Here is a 19290-nt window from a genome sequence, read left to right as displayed (position 1 = left end):
AGGTTTCTCCAAGTCTTGTTGCCTGAGATATCTAACTGGAGGTGCCAGCGATTGAATCTGAACTTGTATGCATTCAAAGCATGGGTATGCCTCGTCTGAATGCATTACTCTGCATTACTGCAAATGAGCAGGTCTTTCACACACTGGATGCATGCCAATATGTATCTGTTGTATTCTATCCAGTATCTTCTATGTTTTGTTGTTTAGAAGCTTGTCCCTGGAGGGATCCTGGAGAGAGTGTGGGGGTGGAGTCAGAAAGGAAAAGGGAGGGGAAGGGAAGGAGAAAATGGAGTTATTTCTGAATGAACTCCTAGTTAAATCTATATAAGATTTCTTTGTGTTTGTGAGGAAAGCAACTATAAAAGAATCGACATTGTACTATAGAGCAGCTTGATTGGCAGTATTAGACGATGCTAATTCTCAGGAACAGTCAGTAACCAGTTGACCTGGAACATGCAGCTTCTCCTTTAACAAGTCCATTATGTTTCAGATTTATCCAGCCCACCAGAGCAGCACAGCACAGAAAAAGCCAAACTGCTTAAATTGCACTCGAGAGGTACTTAGGGTATTTTCATGAGTGAAAGGCACATCTTTTTAATATGGATTGCATCACTTGTCAATGTTGTTAATGCAGGAGACAAAGTGAAAAGACGCCAATTTGAAATCAAAAGTACATTCTAGTCAATGTAGCTTTCCAGTTTGATTCATAGATGCGGGAAATGCCAAAAGAGACTTAAGCACAGACAAGGGGGAACAGCCTTAGATTTCCAAAAGCTGGCAAACTAGACTGTGAAGTTTTACAGAGCAGCTTAATAGTAATATTGACAAAAGTTGGGGAAGACATTGCATTGTACCTTTTCAAACTGTAGTTTGAGAGAGAGAGAGAGAGAGAGAGAGAGAAAGTCCGTTCTTGTTTGAACTTAACTTCAAATTAAAATTTGAACCCTTTAAAATTTACAGTTTTAGTTTTTAAAATTAAAATTTGAACCCTGCTAACTTGGCAAAGAGTCACCTTAGAATGTGGTGATTCTCTTTATTTAGCAGGGGGGGAGTAACTGGCCCTATTCACCCCCAGCACAGTACTTCCAGTGACTGTTGTTGGTGTCTATCATATGTTTCTTTTGGATTGCGAGCCCTTTGGGGACAGGGAGCCATCTTATTTATTTATTATTCCTCTGTGTAAACCACCCTGAGACATTTTTGGAAGGGTGGTATAGAAATTGAATTATTACTATTATTACTATTATTATTATTATTATTATTATTATTATTATTATTATTATTATTATTATTAAAGTTATTTTGTGGTTGGAACCTTCAATATTAGCAGTTGGCAGCTGAGCACTAAGACCACGTGAAGTTGCCTTTACTGGCTGATAGGACTGCATGCTTTGGTAAAGTTGGATTTCTGACGTCGGAAATCCCTACTCCAACCACCAGGAGGCAGCAGAATGAGGGCCAAGTACCCCAGGTAATGGCGTGGTGGAGGCCCTTTAACTGCCCACCCAGCATTGACATGGGGGTGGGGTGGCTGGGTGGCACAGCAGTTCTTGGCAGCTTCAGGGATGAGCAGGGAGTGATGCAGGGCAGCCTGGGAAGCCTACACAGCTGCTGGGGGGACACGCGGACATCTGGGGATGGTAGTTCCCCTCAGATATTCTCCATGGGATGGCAAGTAGCAGAGGCCCAGAGGCAGGGAGTGTGATTGAGGAGGGACCAAGGCCAGGAACGAAGTCAGGCAGAGGGCCGGAGTAGAAGATGTGATCCAAACCAGGCTGGTGGTTCTCCCTGCCAACTGAGCAAAGGGGTATCTTGTAAAGTGGTGATTCTCTGATATTTAGCAGGGGGAGAGCAAGTGGCCCTATCCAGCCCCTGCAGAGCATCCCTTCTTTGGCTGCTGTTGGTGTCTACCTTATGTTTCATTTTAGACTGTGGGCCCTTTGGGGTCAGGAAATCATCTATCTATCTATCTATCTATCTATCTATCTATCTATCTATCTATCTATGGAAACTGCTTTGAAAACATTTGTTGAAATGCAAGATAGAAATGATTTTTTTGTAGTTGTGGTAGTAGCTGTCGAGTACTGAAGGAGATACCGTAATCTACTCAGTGAACAAGTTGAACCGACAGACGGGGTGATCTTGGAGGCAGTGGTTTAGTGGGCTCGGATACAGCCTCGTTGGGTCGTGGGATCCGCTGACCATATTCCAGCTTGTGGTCAGCTGACGGTGCTCAGGCCAGTATTGCAGCCTAGAGGGCCCCCTTGCTGCCCCAGAGTCGAGTCTGCCTGGCTGGCTGAAGGACCAGGGCACAAGAGGGTTAAGGCAAAGTTGTGCCGTCGAGTCGGTGTTGACTCTTGGCGACCACAGAGCCCTGTGGTTGTCTTTGGTAGACTACAGGAGGGGTTTCCCATTGCCATCTCCCACGCAGTATGAAATGATGCCTTTCAGTATCTTCCTATGTCACTGCTGCCCGATATAGGTACCAGCAGGGATTTCAACTGGCAACCTCTGGCTTTGCTAATCAAGTCATTTTTCCCCTGTGCTATTAGGTGGCTTGTGTTAGCCAGCATGAATTGTCCTCTTTGCTAAGCAGAGTCCACCTGGTTTGCATCTGAATGGGAGAATATATGTGTGAGCACTGTAAGATATTCCCCATAGGGGATGGGGCCGGTCTGGGAAGAGCACCTGCATGCTTGCATGCAGAAGGTTCCATTGCCATCTCCCATGGAGTATGAGATGATGCCTTTCAGCATCTTCCTATATTGCTGCTGCCTGATATAGGTGTTTCCCATAGTTTGGGAAACATACCAGTGGAGATTCAAACCAGCAACTTCTTGCTCCCTAGGCAAGTTACTTCCCTCCTGCATCATTAGGTGGTTCAGGGACAGGTAGTAAATTACTACTAGAATTGCACCAAGGACTGCCTACTGGAGATCTTATTCCAGACACACTTATCCTGGCCCCTTTCAAAATATTGACCCATCTGACCCACCAATGTCCATTCTGACTAACAAGTGGCTCCTCAAGGTCTCTGGCAGAAATCTTTTCCAGACCTGTTACCGGAGATCCTTTCCAATGAAGATACTAAAATTTGAACCTGTGGCCTTATACACTGCATATGTGCTAAGCATCTGCTCTACTACTGCTGAACTGTGGGCTGTTCCCAGAGTTGATCTTCAAAACTGGGAGGTGAGGTTCTTACTATTATAAAGCAGTGACCACCTCATGGCGCTGTGGGGAAATGCCTTGACTTGCAAGCCAGAGGTTGCCAGTTCGAATCCCACTGGTATGGGAAACACCTATATCGGGCAGCAGTGATATAGGAAGATGCATGCTGAAAGGCATCATCTCAAACTGTGCGGGAGATGGCAATGATAAACCCCTCTTATATTCTACCAAAGACAACCACAGGGCTCTGTAGTCACCTGGAGTCAACACCAACCCGACAGCACACTTTACTTTATGGGGAAGAGGGATGACGTAAGGGTTACTTACTGTGTGGGTTGTGAGCAGGGAAGTTGCAGCCAAGTAGGTGATTCATGGTTCCAGGGTAAACTGTTCAGCAGGTGTGCGATGAGCTATGAACTAGGCACACGGAGAAGCAATCAGAAGACTTCCCTTGGCACTGAATTCAGTACCTTTCAGCCAGCATTCCACATGTGAAAACAGTAAAGCAGCCATACCCAAATGATGGCTATATGGCCAAATACATGTATGGACTGTATGCATTTATAGCAGAACCTCATTACTTTGTGGGGGTTCCATTCCTCGCCTGCTACTGCGAGTAATGGAATGGCGGGTAATGAGGCATTAGGACTATGGTGAAAGGGGGTTTAAGGTTCCAGGATGGAGGGAGAAAAAAATCAAATTCCTAAAATAGCCCAGAACTTACTGTTGTGTGCTCCACAAAATGCCCCCAAAGGACTGAATGCGCCTCCAACCATGGAAAATCGTGGGGGAAAGGCTGTTTCCCCCCTCCCCAAGAAATAAGCCACAAAATTTTATTTTTTTTATTTTTTTTATTTTTGCATTTTTATACCGCCTTTCGTTAAAATATAGCCCCAAGGCGGTTTACAAAAGTTAAAAACATACAATAAAAACACAATAAAAACAACATGCTAGGAGTATAAAAACATATAAAAACAGGCATAAAACAATACAACAAATAAATATTACTGTGACTCCTCCTCTCTCTTCCTGGGCTGCTCCAGACAAAATGGTGGCCAGAAGTGATATCTGCAGTCACTTCCAGCCCTCTAGGCACTGCAGATACTGTACATGGTTTTTAACCCATTAGTACCCATGGATACTGGAAACGGGTGTCCATTAAACACCCAGTGGATAGGCAGAACTGTGAATAGCGGTTCCATGAATAAAAAGGTTCTCATGTATTTATTTATTTTCGTGTGTTACATGTCAATTTTTGTAAACTTCCTTGAGGTGTGACTTTTGCAGTGTTGAAATGTTTTGAATGGATAAATGCATGCATGAATGAATAATTCTTTTTGGATTGTGCGCAATTTTCAGACAGGCAACCATATTATTCTTTTCCACCCCTCCCCATGTCAACCACTTGGAGAACTTTATTTTGTCAAAACATGGCATATAAATATTCATAATGTTATTGGTATTATTACTAATATTAATATTATTGTGACTAATAATAACAATCACCATTTTAAAAGAGAAAGAAAACCATAGAAACAAAGCAACAGCAAACAAAGCCTGATTAAACCACCAATTAAAACTAGAATCCATTCCAAGCCTGGATGAATAAAAAACGGTGCTGACCCGTAGCACCAGTGCAGTGCCAAGTGAGATGGGGCATCAGAACAGAGAAGACCTTAGCACAGGTCACCACCTGCATCACCTCAGATGGTGGAGGGACTCACAGAAGGGTCTCTGATGCGGTTCTCATTACTCAGACTGGTTTGCATGGAAGAGGTGCTAGTCAAGACAGAACAAAAGGCCAATCTGATGCTATTTAGGTGTGTGTCGGATTTTGCTTCAGAGTTTTGCTGGCTTGGCAGACAGCTCTTTCCCACAGCCTGATCTGAATCATTTTCCTTCCTCAAGTGCGTCTGCCACCAGGTACACAAAACATAATCCATACACAATCAAGCTGGAATGAAGCATACTGAGTCACCAAACCCACTAATCAGACCTTGTCTACAGCCTTGCCTATCGTTAACACCCACAAGGACAACAAAGACATTGTGGTGAACTGAGACACCTGGTCTTTGCAAAGAGTTCATCTGGCACTTGGGGCAGGTTGCATTTTTTTCCGTAGGAAACTTTCCTTGTGCGTCCCCCACCTTCCTGGCCTTTGGTTTCACAGCTGGAAGCAAAAGCAGTTCCTGTGGAATGATGCAGTGTTGGTAAATATATGCAGTCTACAGTTTTCAGACCGTTCTATCTCACATCTTTAGAAGAAAACCAATGCCTATTGGATTTCAGCAGAAATGGGACAATTATTTGCCTTTCCTTCTTTCCCAAATGGGGGCGGGGGGGCAGAACTCCGCTTTTACTTGCTAAGATAAGATATATTTTCCAGAGAGAGGAAACTAAGAAAATCAAGCTATACTGTTCCGAGTGCCCACTTGCTAGTAGCTTAACGATGAAGGCAGAATATTTTAATCGTGTTCATGGCAGCTTCTTTACCCTAGTTGTATGATCCTGGTGTTACCACTTCCTTTAGCTGCACAGGAATCAGCAAGTCAAACGCTACACAGCATTTCACCTCTTCTCATGCTTCATGAAAAGTACACGTGCTTCATGTATACTTCTCATGCTTCATGAAAAGCAGAAGTGGCACATGTGCACATGTGCGCACTCACACAAACATACACACACTTTACTTGAATTAAAAATGCACAAGCAATTCAAAAAACTATTCAAAATGAGTGTGTGTGTGTGTGTGTGTGTGTGCTGATGATGTCATGGGTGCTAACCAATAACTGCCGGCCACAGTCAGCTTTCTTGTGGTTCAAATGGCACCATGTTAAAAACACGTGGAACCAATTTTTCAGTGCTTGCCTCAGGGCAGAAAAAGAAAGGCTTGTATTAAACATGGTGAGGATGCATTCAAACTGCCCCCACAACTCTCAAAGCATTGCATCTGTCTTTGTAGGATTTGTGAAGACGCCAAAGAAAAAAGCCTGCAAGCTTAGCTATAAGAGAGAGAGATTTGGTGTGGAATGCTTCAGTATAAATTCAGAATCCATATTGGACTGTGTTCCGCAGGAATCTCCTATATTCCTAATGCATTTTGAAACTTCTTCCCCATAAGACCATTCTGAACAAAATCAAGCTTCTTTGATCCTCCCTTCTTTTTGTTTTTAGATATATACCAGGGAGTCAGCCAAGACAGGACAGGGTCCCATCCCTGTCACAGTGGCAGGGACCCACTTAATTTTGGACTATGAAACAGAGGCCTCCTCTGCAGAACTCTGTTGCCAGATTTGGCTTTTTTAAAGCCAAATTTTGGGTTACGGCCCATTTTACTCACGAGCAAACCCCTTAGGTTCTGGCTAATACTCTACTGCAGGCCCTAGCAGCAGTTGCAGAAGAGACTGGGACCAGTGTTCCCTCTAATGGATTCCCAGCTGTTGTTGACTACAACTCCCATAATCCTCAGCCAAAGGCCATTGCAGATGGGGATGCTGGGAGTTGTAGTGAACAACATCTGGGAATCCTTGTTAGAGGGAACGCTGACGGGGACCAAAGAGATTCAGTAGCACCAAAGGGAAAGCCTGACACCTCTACCGTGGAAGAAACACCATTTAGGAAACCATCAGGACTGAAGGTCCCCAAGCCCTCCCATCTGGAGCCCTGTGGTCCCTCTCATTTTTTCCATCTCTGTTCGGAATGAGTTTTGTTCTGGGTGGCAGTATCAAGGCAGTGTGTGCGCACCTGCATTCAGAATGGGGCCTTCCTGAGCAGGATCTAAAATGAACTGAGCGGACATCCAAAAACTTCTGAGTGTGTGCATGTATGCACGCCTTAGAGGGAATAGTGCCGGAGCCTCATCTCAGATACACACACACACACACACACCCCACCATCAGGACCTCAGAAGTAGAGGCAGTGACAGGATAATATTGAAGCCCAAAAGCAGAGATGCTGAGCCTGTTTGCAGTCGAAAGCTTCCCCTCTTGGGAAGAGAAGACAAGCACAGACAAGAATCAGGACCAAGGTCCGATTGCTGGGAAGGGATAGGGCAGCAAGGCCGACTATAACATTGTTTGCTCATTACCTGAGTGAACAGCTCTGTAAGGGCATCACTTTGCTTATGCCCTTTGGCCGGAACCAATCATGACTTGGTGTGGGGGCCCAGCAAATTAATTATCATATTCAAATCAGTTATTTAAAATATTAATGAAAGCGAGGGGGCAAAGGGTGGGAGCCAAGGGGAAAGGTGAAGGGGGGAAACATGGTGTGAGTGGTCAAGGGGACATCTCATCTCAAGCGATAAATGGCATTGAGTGCTGCCACTTGTCAGTAGGTCAGGCCAGGAGCTCTTCAGGGCTTGATGCCTCCTGCTGTTGCTGCAGGATATTGCTACCTGCAGGTCAGTGAAAAAGGCCCCTGCAGGCTGGATCTGATCCCCAGGCCTTATGTTGTACAGGCCTGGTATATGGTAAAGTTACAATGGCATCACTTTCAAAATGAATGGAAATGGACACCCTTGGAAGCTGTCTGCTCTTCTCGCATTCTTCACACACTCATGGAAAGATGCTGGAAAGATGCTGTGTAGAGTCTGTGTAGAGTGGGAACTGAGGCTTTTTAAGTGTACTGAACAAAGTGACAAAGTTTAGGGATGTGCACGAACCACCCGTAAAAGGGCCTCCAAACAGGTTCGAGCACTGGAGGGTTCGAAGGCTTGAAGGCCGGTTCCCTGGATTTTAAGGGTGGGGGAGAATGCATTTACCCCTACCTCCTCTTCCCCGCCCCCAGCGCTCCATTATGCAAGGCTCCTTTGAGGTGGCAGCATACCTCCCAGTACGTACGTACACCAGGTACTTCCAGGTACTTCTGGCCAAAGGGGACGGGGCGGCAGGGAAGTATGCTGATGTCCCGAAGGAGCCTTGCATAATGGAGAGCCAGCAGAGGGAAAGTGGAGGGAGAGGTAAGTGCACCCTCCCCCACCCTTAAAGTCCAACCCCCACCCCCACCACCTTCGAACCACCCCCACCCGGTTCTGTGTACCTCCCTAACAAAGTTACTTAACTATTACCAAATCATAAACAACAGTCCTACTCCGAGTGAAAGATCATCCTCTCAGAAAACTAACAGTCTCAGGCGTCCAGGAAGAAATACAGACTGACCAATCAGGCTACAGAACTGATGACTGACACGGACATCCTAAAGTCTACCACAAGCCTATACACAGATACAAATACAATATATCAGTGGCAAAACAAAAGCAATGTATATACACATCAATCCCAAGACACTGGACTTCTCATCTTCTCCGCTTCATCTGCTATCACCGGCCCGCACAAGGCAATCCCAACACAGCGCCATTCACCATGGGGGAAACTGCAGAAGTGGAATCCCCCGCAACCTCAGCACACTGCATTCTAACTCCGTAATGCTGCATATCATGTGGGCCTGTGTTTCTGCTGAGTTCCTGAGCAGTGTTCCCTCTATCTGAAATTCCCAGATGTTGTGGACTACAACTCCCAGAATCCCCAGGCAAATGCCATTGTAGCTGGGGAGTCTAGGAATTGTAGTCAACAACAGCTGGGAATCCCTGTTAGAGGGAACACTGATCTGGATTGCTGTTGAGCCCTTCACATGACCCAGCAGTTCTATGTACAGTACTTCTGTGCGACATCCTGCCAGTAACTTCTGCTCTTGGCAACATGTGAAAGACGGCTTCACACACTGAGGCTGTTGCCACAATCAGCCTAGCCCAGGCTATGGCAGCATTGCCTGGACTAGGCTACTCGTGTGGGGCACCGGGATCCACGTGGATCCTGGTGATCCCACCCAGCCTAACCCGGCTCCTAAGCCCAGCTCTTAGCTGAGGTTAAGGGAGCAAGGTTAAGCTCCCTTAACCCGGGCTGCCGAGTGTGTGTTTCCTCAGGCTCCACAGGTCGTCAGAGGAGAGCTGGTCTTGCGGTAGCAAGCAAGACTTGTCCCTTAGCTAAGCAGGGTCCACCCTGGTTGCATTTGAATGGGAGACGGCATGTGTGAGCACTGTAAGATACTCCCCTCAGGGGATGGAGCTGCTCTGGGAAGAGCACCTACGTTCCAAGTTCCCTGCCTGGCATCTGAGAGAGATTCCTGCCTGCAACCTTGAGGAAGCCACTGCCAGTCTGTGTAGACAATACTGAGCTAGAGGGACCAATGGTCTGACTCAGTATATGGCAGCTTCCTATATTCTTGTTCCTCTGAGTCAGAGGCAGGCCTGTGGTTGAGGTGCTGGCTCAGATGTCCAAGGTTGCCCTGGGGAGAGAATCCCGGTGGTGTGGGGCCACCCAGGGTCTGGGCTGGACAGTCTTCCCACCCTGTTTTATCCCCAGAACTGTCTGCTGCATCCCCCCAATGGGTAGGAGGGCATCTGACGGGGGAATTCCCCAAGGCACCATGCTCATTCTGCGGTGTCTTGTGGGATAACCGGAGTCCAGGAAAATGAGTCCTGCTCTCCGTTGATCTGTAGTACTTCTGGCAGCACAGGCCGTGTGGGCGTGCAGTTTGCATGCCAAAGGGACAAAGAGCAATCATCTGGGGAGAGGAAGGTTGAACCCTGTCTCCTTCCCCTCACCTGCCCACACCCCACTATAGACACATTCAAGCTCAGTTGACAAAAGAGATCCTGAAGTGGCTGAACTGGGTTCCACTATGTGACGACTGTAGAAACCACCATATGATTAAAATTGGTCACTATCCCATCTACAAATATAGGCTTGGCCTTTGTACTCTTGCTGTGATTCACGGACTAATATCCAGACTAACAAAGTGGGGCGGGGGGGCAGTAGGTAAGATGCTCTTAGTGCTGCTGCTGAAGGTTTTCGCAGCACCAGCAATCATGCAGGGGGTGGAAAACCTTAACAACCTCCTCTTCCCCCAGAAGCACTCTGTGTCACCTAAAAATATGTCCTGAGGGCCATGCAGCCCTCAGAGACATATATTTGGGTAGCACAGAGTACTTTTGTGTGAAAGAGAGGCCATCAAAATTCATCTCCCCCTGCCCACCAAGAACTGGTACTGCTTTAGTTAGGAATTCAGCACCAGTACCAGTGCTTCTCAGTGAGCAACCAGACTTTGTTAGTCTGGATGTCAGCCATTGCCTTCTGGCCTACTACATTTTTGTCTGACAACCCCAGCATCCACTGCTATGTCACTGCAAGAGAATCTGACCAATGGTTTCCAAGTAATGTTTGCTTTCACGTTCGGAAAGGTTTCCTTCTGCATTATCTTAGAGAAGGTGACTCAGTATTTCCTGCCGAAAGTGCACCTACCTTGTAGAATGGATGCTTGGAAGTTCAATATACTTGTACTGTTTCCCAGCACAAAAGATGTTACATCCCATCGAAAGTCAGAGGAAAAATATCCCACACTTCTCAGCATTGCTTCAGACCTTCCTGTTAGCCGGCCATCAAAGAGATTTCCAAGGACAGGCCGTTCCTTTTGAATCTACCACTTCATAAATATGCATGTTTGGCCTTCAAAGGCTTCCAAGCCCAAGGTGCTGAAGACAGGCAAACTTGCTGAGGAAATATGGATGTAGCCTGCCTTGGACCCAACTGTTCTGCATCTGAGGAGTTCCTTTCAAGAGTGCTGCCTCAGCACTTGCAGGATGGTGAATTACCAGACCTTAACAGCAGGAGCAACTAACTTTCAAAGCTCACCCTGTCACAATCTCTTTTCATCAACACATTATAGTCTCAGCTGGCAAATACACCTCAAGCGTAATTTATTCCTGGATCTTTTTTTTAAAAATCATTCTACAAAAGTTAATGACGATTCCTTTTCAAGACTGCGTGGTTCAGGCGAAGCACTTTACTTGGGACCATACGACAAGAGCAGAAAGGTATGCGACAACAAGCACAGCGCTATAGCCCTAAATTCTCCCTGCCACACATTCAGTAGCATATAGTAAAACCTCCCCAACATTCCTCACCCCGTGCCACATCATTGGTTGGTGTCGTATTAATGATGGACAGGAACATAGAAAGCTGTCTTATAGGAATTCACACAATTGGTCTATCTAGCTCTGTATTGTCTCTACACCACGGCTGCTCGGCTTGGACCCTCCAACAGATGTTGGCCTACAACTCCCATAATCCCTGGCTATGGGCCACTGTGGCTGGGGATTATGGGAGTTGTAGACAGAGGGCCGAAGTTGAGCAGCCCTGGTCTACATGGAATAGCTATGGCTCCCCAAGGTTTCAAGAAGGGTCTCTCCCAGCCAGACCTGGAGATGCAAGAGACTGGTAACAGCAGGATGCCCTCCTGCCCCCCATTTAAAAAAAACTGCAAGGGGGGAGGAAGGTGTGTGCCGTGCAGGGCATTTGGGACCCTGCCTCAGGAATACAGAGGTCTTGTGCCACAGCTGTCTCTAGCACCAGAGGCCTGTGAACTGGCCCTATCCACCCTCAGCACAGTCGCTCCAGTGACTGTTGCTGGTGTCGATCTAATGTTTATTTTTAGATTGTGAGCCCTTTAGGGACCAGGGATCCATTTTATTGATTTATTGTTTCTCTGTGTAAACCACTTTGGAAACCTTTGTTGAAAAGCAGTATTTAAACATTTGTTGTTGTTGTTGATGATGATGAATATGGAGCTGCCATGTTTTGTTCTCTTGGCTAATAGGCATTAGGAAGCTGCCTTCTACCACGTCAGACCATTGAGCTCAGTATTGTCTACACAGATTGGCAGAGGCTTCTCCAAGGTGGCAGGCAGGAGTCTCTCTCAGCCCTATCTTGGAGATGCCAGGGAGGGAACTTGGAACTTTCTGCATGCGAGAGCAGGCAGGTGCTCTCCCCAGAGTGGCCGCCTCCCCTAAGGGGAAGATCTTACAGTGCTCACACATGTAGTCCCCCATTCAAATGCAAACCAGGGTAGACCCTGCTTAGCAAAGGGGACAACTCATTGTCAGTCCTTTCCCCCATGAACTGGCCTGAGCCTTTTTTTTAAAAGCCACCTTCACCTCTGCCTGCCGTCACCACACCTTGCAATAGTGAATCTAATGAGAGGATTACATGTTGCATAAAACAGGGCTTCCCTCTGTTTGCCCTCAGCTTATGACCAACTGGTGGCTTCTATTGTTTTCGACTGAATCACCCTCTCCATTGGAGTCACAACTCTATGAATCTCTATTACATCCTGTCTTAGCAATCATTTTCTTAAAACCAAAAAGCCCCAAAGTTTAAGTCTTTCTTATGTATTGGTTACATGGTGAGACTACAATGAACTGTTGGGGGGTTTTTTTTAATGGGTTAACCAAGGTTACAAACACTTTGGAATGAAGAGTTTGTGATTCAATATGTTATGATTCAACGCATGTTTTGAAAGGATTTCCAGGATGCAAGGAGCTAACATCTTGAAACATGTTAGCTGCACATTTGCAATATGACCAATAACGTCAACTCCATCTTAAAAAAAAATAATTTTGTCTCTGAATATATCACCATATGCTGGCAACAGTGGCTTCCAGTAGGATTATCAGTGATGCTTCCACGCCTCATTTGGTGACCCGTGCTATAAAAGGTCACTGTCATCTAAACCTTGAATTCACATATCCTAAAACCAGTCCCAGTTGGGGCAACTGGAAGTTTTGTTGTGTGTGAACAGTACACACAAGGGATACACACTAAGATTTTGCAAAAGTTGTGTTTTTCCAATGGAGAAAACATAATACATGTTAGTAACATTAATAAGTGGTAGCTTTGGACATGTGCCTATGGAAAGGACTGCTTCCTCTCCTACAGATCTGCCTAGGCACTCAGGTCTACCATAAAACCATAGAATCAAAGAGTTGGACCAGGTTTTGTAGGCTAGCTAGCCCAGCTCACTGCTTGATGCAGAAAATCTTGGGCTAGAGCACCCACACAAGAAGAGTTCTCTGTAACAGGGATTCCCAGATGTTGTTGACTGCAACTCCCATAATCCCCTTGGGCCACAGCAGCTGGGGATTTTGGGAGTTGTAGTCAACAACATCTGGGAATCCCTGTTACAAGGAACACGGCCCACATGTAATTGTCCAGCCTCTGCTTGTAGACCATTAAAAAGATTTAATAGGAAATTCCCTTCTCAAGTAACTGGTTCCATAATTAAACTGCTCTTACCATTAAAGGTTTATCCTAAGTAGGGTTGCCATGTCCTAATTTATCCTAATTAGAGTTGCCATATTTAGGGTAGCCCCCAGATTTTGTCTCCACCCGGCTGCTAAATTCCACCCAGATTTACACAGTTTTCAAATGCACTGCCTGGATTGCCCGGATTTTACTCTGGATCACATGGGAGGACAGAGAAAGCGGGGAAAGTATACAAATCGGTCAAATAAACAAATAAAATGCAAATTAGTTGCCACATACTTTACATAATATGTAAATTAGGACACCCAGATTTGGGAAGCTTGAATATGTCAACCCTATTCCTAATGTTCAACTAAAATGTACCCATTTGTATGTAAAATTTGTAAAATGTACCCATAAAATGTACCCAGCTCATTGAGTGAGTCAATTAGATCCCTTGAGCAGCAACGAATAAATCTTTGTCATCTTCTATCTTAAAAGCTTTTCAAGTTTTTGAAAAATTCTTTCATTTCCCCCCTTCAGTCTCCTCTTTTCCTGTCAACGTACCCACTTCCTTCAAACTTTCCTCACAGGGGAAGTCCTACTCTGTGTTAGGGATGTGCAGAACCGGTTCGATCATGAACTGGACTGCCATGAACCAGGCCATTTTGAGCGGTTTGATCACGAACTACTTCAAACCAGTTTAAGCTGGTTCATTGAACTGACTGGACCAGCCGATCGGTTTGACTGAACTGGTTCACATACCCACAGTTCAGTCCAAATTCAGTTTGAACCGCACCAAGTTGTTCATGCACACCCCTACTCTCTGTCCTTCTGCCACTGAGTGGCCACCAGAATTGGAGTTGTCTCAGTCATGGCACCTAAACTGTAAAATGATCTTTTGAAAGGCTCATCTAGTACCTTTGCTGCTCAGTTAAGACATAGTTATTTCAGCCACTGTTTGGGCCATCTTTTAAACCATATTGGTGCAGAGCTGTTCCTGATATGTTTGTTGTATCTTGCCTGTGAATTGTTGCTCTAGTTTCTCTTTAACTGTTGATGGTATTTTTATTATGTCAGCCACATTGGGGATCTCTATATAAAAAATCTCTATATAAAAAACCAGGATATAATAACAACACTAACAATTATTATTATAGTAAAATCCATGGAGATAGCCCAACACAGAAGGCTCTTTCAAACATTAGTCTGAAGGCTCACCATACCCATGAGCGGTGGGGCAAAGGGGGAGGATATCTTGCCTCTGTCGCATCACTCATCCCCGTGCCCCATCACTCATGGGTCGAACGGGGTTTGTCTGAAGCGGGAAATGCCCTCTCCATGATAGTGGGTGGACCCATGATTGTGGGGATCCACTCTCTCAATCAAAAGTCCACCAGCCATCACAGAGAAGGCTTTTCCTGCTTCAGACAAACCCCATTGGACCTGTGAGCGATGGCACATGGGGATGAGTGACGCAGCAGGGTCAGAACTTCCTCCCTCTTTGCCCCACCGCTCATGGGTATGGCAAGCCTTTGTATTAATGTCTGAAGGAGCCTAGAATTGTACACTTAAGCCCATTCATTTAAATGGGCTTAAGCATACTTATATTTGTGTAATTATGGCCTACTTTTTGTATATGGTCCTCCCCCCATCATGTACACAAATGCCCATTTGAAGCCCCAGTTTCCATTCATGTGCTTAAAAAGAAACTCTAGTAAGACGGGGCTGAGCCAACTATTACATTATGCTATTGGTGGCCCCTTGGGACTTGTCCGAGCAGCACCTAATTTGTGGAATACCCTCCTGCTGGTCACTCAGCTGGCTCTCTCCTTGGCTGCCTAAGCCCCTTCAGTTCTGTTCAGGGATGCTTTTGGTGCTTGATCTGTTGCTGGCTGTTGCGATATGTTTTTAATCCAGTTGTTTTTGTGTTTGTTATTGTAGGGGAGAATTTGAATCAATCCCTTATTTAGCAGAGAAACTCAGTTTGATGGGAACAGAGCTCAGAGAGAAGATCCGTAGACAATTGCATACAGTCAAAAACAAGTAAAGGTTTATTTGAAGAAGTTACAAACTTGAATAGAAAGAGCCTGCTGCATCCTGTACTAGCTACCTCATGGTGGAAGGAAGAAGGAAAAGAGAAATCAAGAAAGAAGGGAGTGTCTTAGAGTATTAAGTCTACCAACCACAAGGGACATAGAGCAGAGCTACAAGACTATAGAGAGAACAAGGGGGCAGTCGTATACTCTCTACCTTCACTCCTAATGTCCCTAGTGGTCCGTAGGAGTTATAGGTGTTAAGAGTTGATGCCCATGGAGTAAAATCTCCAACAGTTATATTGTGCTTTTAAATGACTTTAAAAGTTTGTTTTTATTGTATTGTTTTGAACTGTTTGGCACTTTGAGCATACATTTTGTGGAAAACCAGGGTAATAAATTGAGTAAGTATATAAATATTTGTATATGTTATATAATATTTAATTGGCTTTAAATTGTTTGTAAAATGAGCTTTGCTAATTTTAACTGTTTGTATTTTATGTTTGTGTTTAAAAAAATAAATGTTATGTTACTTTAATTGTTCTTGTATGTTAACTGCGAGGGGCATTCTATAAATGAAAACAAACAAACAAACAAACAAATAGTCAGTGCTCCTGCCCATTCCATGTCCTCACTCCACCTTATCAAACAGGAGTGCTTCCTACCAACAAGAAGAGGACGGCACTCTCTCGGTACTTTTCCAGCATGAACCGATTTCTTTCTTCTACACACGACGATTCCTGCAGACGGCTGGGTCGACCCTGTAGCCCTGCAGCATCTAACTTCAGCTGAGGAACAACATCAATCCACTGGGAATTGATTCTGCTACGCAACAGCAAATACAATGTGAACTGCATTTCCACATGGAAGGCTGGCAAGTAAATAATAAATAATGCTGGCCTTGCACTCTTCTCATTTGCCCTCAAATCTAACTTTCCCCATATGTGTAGGGGATTTCACTTACACACATACGAATAGCGTTGTGCTTTGGAAATCTTGACCTAGATTCCAGCCACAGCTCTTGATATGGTGTATTGATTATATGGCTGTTTTCGCCTTGGTCATGTATGTGTCCCAAAACAGCAGACAGACAGACAGACAGACACACACTTACCTTAGTGCTGCATGAAGCAGCTGTGATTCTACTCCACTAATTCCACTGATGTTTTGAAAGGCCTCCCAATTCGAATTGGTGCTGGCCATTCCAGCTTGATTCAACCCTGATTTAGGGAGTTGAGTTGAATCAAAATGACCACCCGTATCCGTAGTCCTCCTATCCCATATTGTCTCCTGGCATACAGCAGACAGGGGAGATATTCTTTCTTAGCTTTCTGTTGCTCCTGCTGGTGAGGGAGCAGTGTCTTCCATGACTTGCTTTTTTGGGGGGGAGTCTCCTGGAAGATGCTTTCTCCACCTCCCTGGAGTCCTGGGAAAAGGCACAAAGGCCTCTTGGGCAAGGGTAGGAGGAGATCTGGTCTTGTGGGAGCAAGCATGAATTGTCCTCTGTGCTAAGTGGGATCCACCCTGGTTTGCATTTGAATAGGAGCCTACATGTGTCAGCACTGCAAGATGGACGGGGACACTCTGGGAAGAGCAGCTACAGGCTTGCATGCAGAAGGTTCCAAGTTCCCTCCCTGGAATCTCCAGGATAGGGCTGAGAGAGACTCCTGCCTGCAACCCTGGAGAAGCCGCTGCCAATCTGTGTAGACAATACTGAGCTAGATGGACCAATAGTCTGATTCAGTATAAGGCAACTTCCTATGTTCCTACCATTGAGTGCCCATGTACTCTGTACACTGCTGGCTATGTCTCCACCCCATAGGAGAGCTGGTCTTGTGGTACTGAACTAGATGGACCAATGGTCTGACTCAGTATATGGCAGTTTCCTATGTTCCAGTGTTCCAAGGAGCATCGCCAAGAGAAGGGCTGCTGAGGGGAGATGCCATGCTCACCCACCATCCACCTCTGATGCAGGCCACCTGCCACGGGCCTCTGAGACCCCTGCTCACTGCCACCATCATGGCTGGCTGGCTTCTCTTTGCCAGCCATGATGTGGTGTAATGATGTCATCACCTGGTGCCTACTGTTGGCAGTGATGCCATTATAATATGTTGTGGCTGGAAAAGCAAAACAAGCTGGCTAAAATGCTGGCAGCATGCGGGGATGTGGAGGCCTACAGTGGGCAACCAACCGGCAACAGTGGGAGTGGGGGCCAGCGGCAGGTGGGCAGAGGGGCTGTGTGGCAGTGGAGGCCTGCCAAAAAACATAGGCATGGGCCACGACCAGTGTTTCCCTCTAACAGGGATTCCCAGATGTTGTTGACTACAACTCCCATAATCGCCAAGCAAAAGTAATTGCAGCTGGGGATTCTGAGAGTTATAGTCAACAACATCTGGGAATCCCTGTTAGAGGGAACACTGGCCACCACCACCATTGATATACCACTACCCTCAGGAATTGTAGTCTTTTCAGAAGCTGCTACAATGGCAGCTAATGTTGTAAAGACCTGAAAAGCCTACAGCTCCCAAGAGACCCTTCCACTGTGGGGTATTGGGCTAGAGCTGTGGAAACTCAGCCATAAAGTTCCCAGAGGGTCAGTCACCACCTCTAAACCTAATTTACCTCAGGGATTGTTGTGGGGTTAGCATCAGGCTCCCTTGAGCTGCATACGGGAAGAGTGAGATAGAAGTGCAGTTAAGTCCCCCAAATCAAGAGTCAACAACACATTGTCCATTAAAATCAAGCAGATACAAATCAGAATATATCTGATTCAGTTTTCATATTAACCTGCTGACTTTTAATCTTTTGAATAAGATTAAAAGTTGATTTAGTCATTAAGTTGTTAGTCTTAAACGAGTCAATTGATCACCCACTCCATCAATGTTCCCCCGCCTTCTCTTTTCCACCAGTTGCTTCCATTCAGCTAAAACAGGCCTGCTCAATTTAGCCCCCACCCCACAGCTGTTTTTGAACTGCTGCTCCCATAATCCACAGCTACAATGGCCAATAGCCAGGGATTATGGGGATTGTAGGCCATTATCTGCAGGAGGGCCAAAGCTGAGCAGCCCTGAGCTACAGTAGAACATGGTATTACTTAGTTTGACCACCATCAAAAAGAATTAATGTAAATGAGAAGTTCCTTTGATACTCAGTTTTCCCCTGCTGGAAGACAGAAGTTTGTTCAAACAAACAAAAAGAAGTATCAAGATTTTGAAAGAGTTTCAGGAGGAAGACCTGACAAACTCACAATTTTAGCCTGATGAGTAATTACATCTGCGTTTGCCAAAAAAGCTTGCAAAACCAGAGTCTTGAGACATGTTGACATCAAAGCAATCAAACAACCGGGTCATTGCATGGTGAACGCAACTGAGGCTGACTTCATCATGTAAAAATGAATTAAAATGCTATGTTAATTGGATCTCCTGCTAGGAAATCAAACATGGCATTAAAAAACCTAGTGTACTATTTGTCATGCAGCAGTGTCAATAGTATTCAACGCTTTATGTTACTGAACCATGCTTTTCTCGCACTCACTAGTTAAAGAATACATTCAGGGTCCTGATTGATCTAAGGGGTTCTCAAACTTGGGTACCCAGATGTTGTTGGACTACAACTCCCATCATCTCCCACCACAATGGTCTACAGATGATGGGAATTGTAACCCAACAGCATCTGGGGATCCAATCCCGAGAACCCCTAATTTAATCCTTTTCTTTGCATTTCAAATCACAAGGAGTAGTCTGAGAAAGTAACTGGACTTGCATCATACAATCTTCATATCATGGTTAGCTTGATTTGTGAGAATTTCCTTGCTGCACCCAAAGCATATGTTCACAATAAATGGGTTTGGTGGCTGGTTCCACCACACACCCAATCTCATTTACTTTGCTTCTGGGTTTTCCATTCCCTGAAAGCCTGAAGATGTCATATGGGTTGTGTCGGCAATCCCACGTCCATCATTGCTATTGTTCCTACCCTAGGGAGGAGCTCAGGTGTCAACAGTG

The sequence above is a fragment of the Hemicordylus capensis genome, chromosome 6 (assembly GCF_027244095.1).
Source record: "Hemicordylus capensis ecotype Gifberg chromosome 6, rHemCap1.1.pri, whole genome shotgun sequence".
Lineage (NCBI taxonomy): Eukaryota > Metazoa > Chordata > Lepidosauria > Squamata > Cordylidae > Hemicordylus > Hemicordylus capensis.
This window is presented reverse-complemented; position numbering follows the sequence as displayed.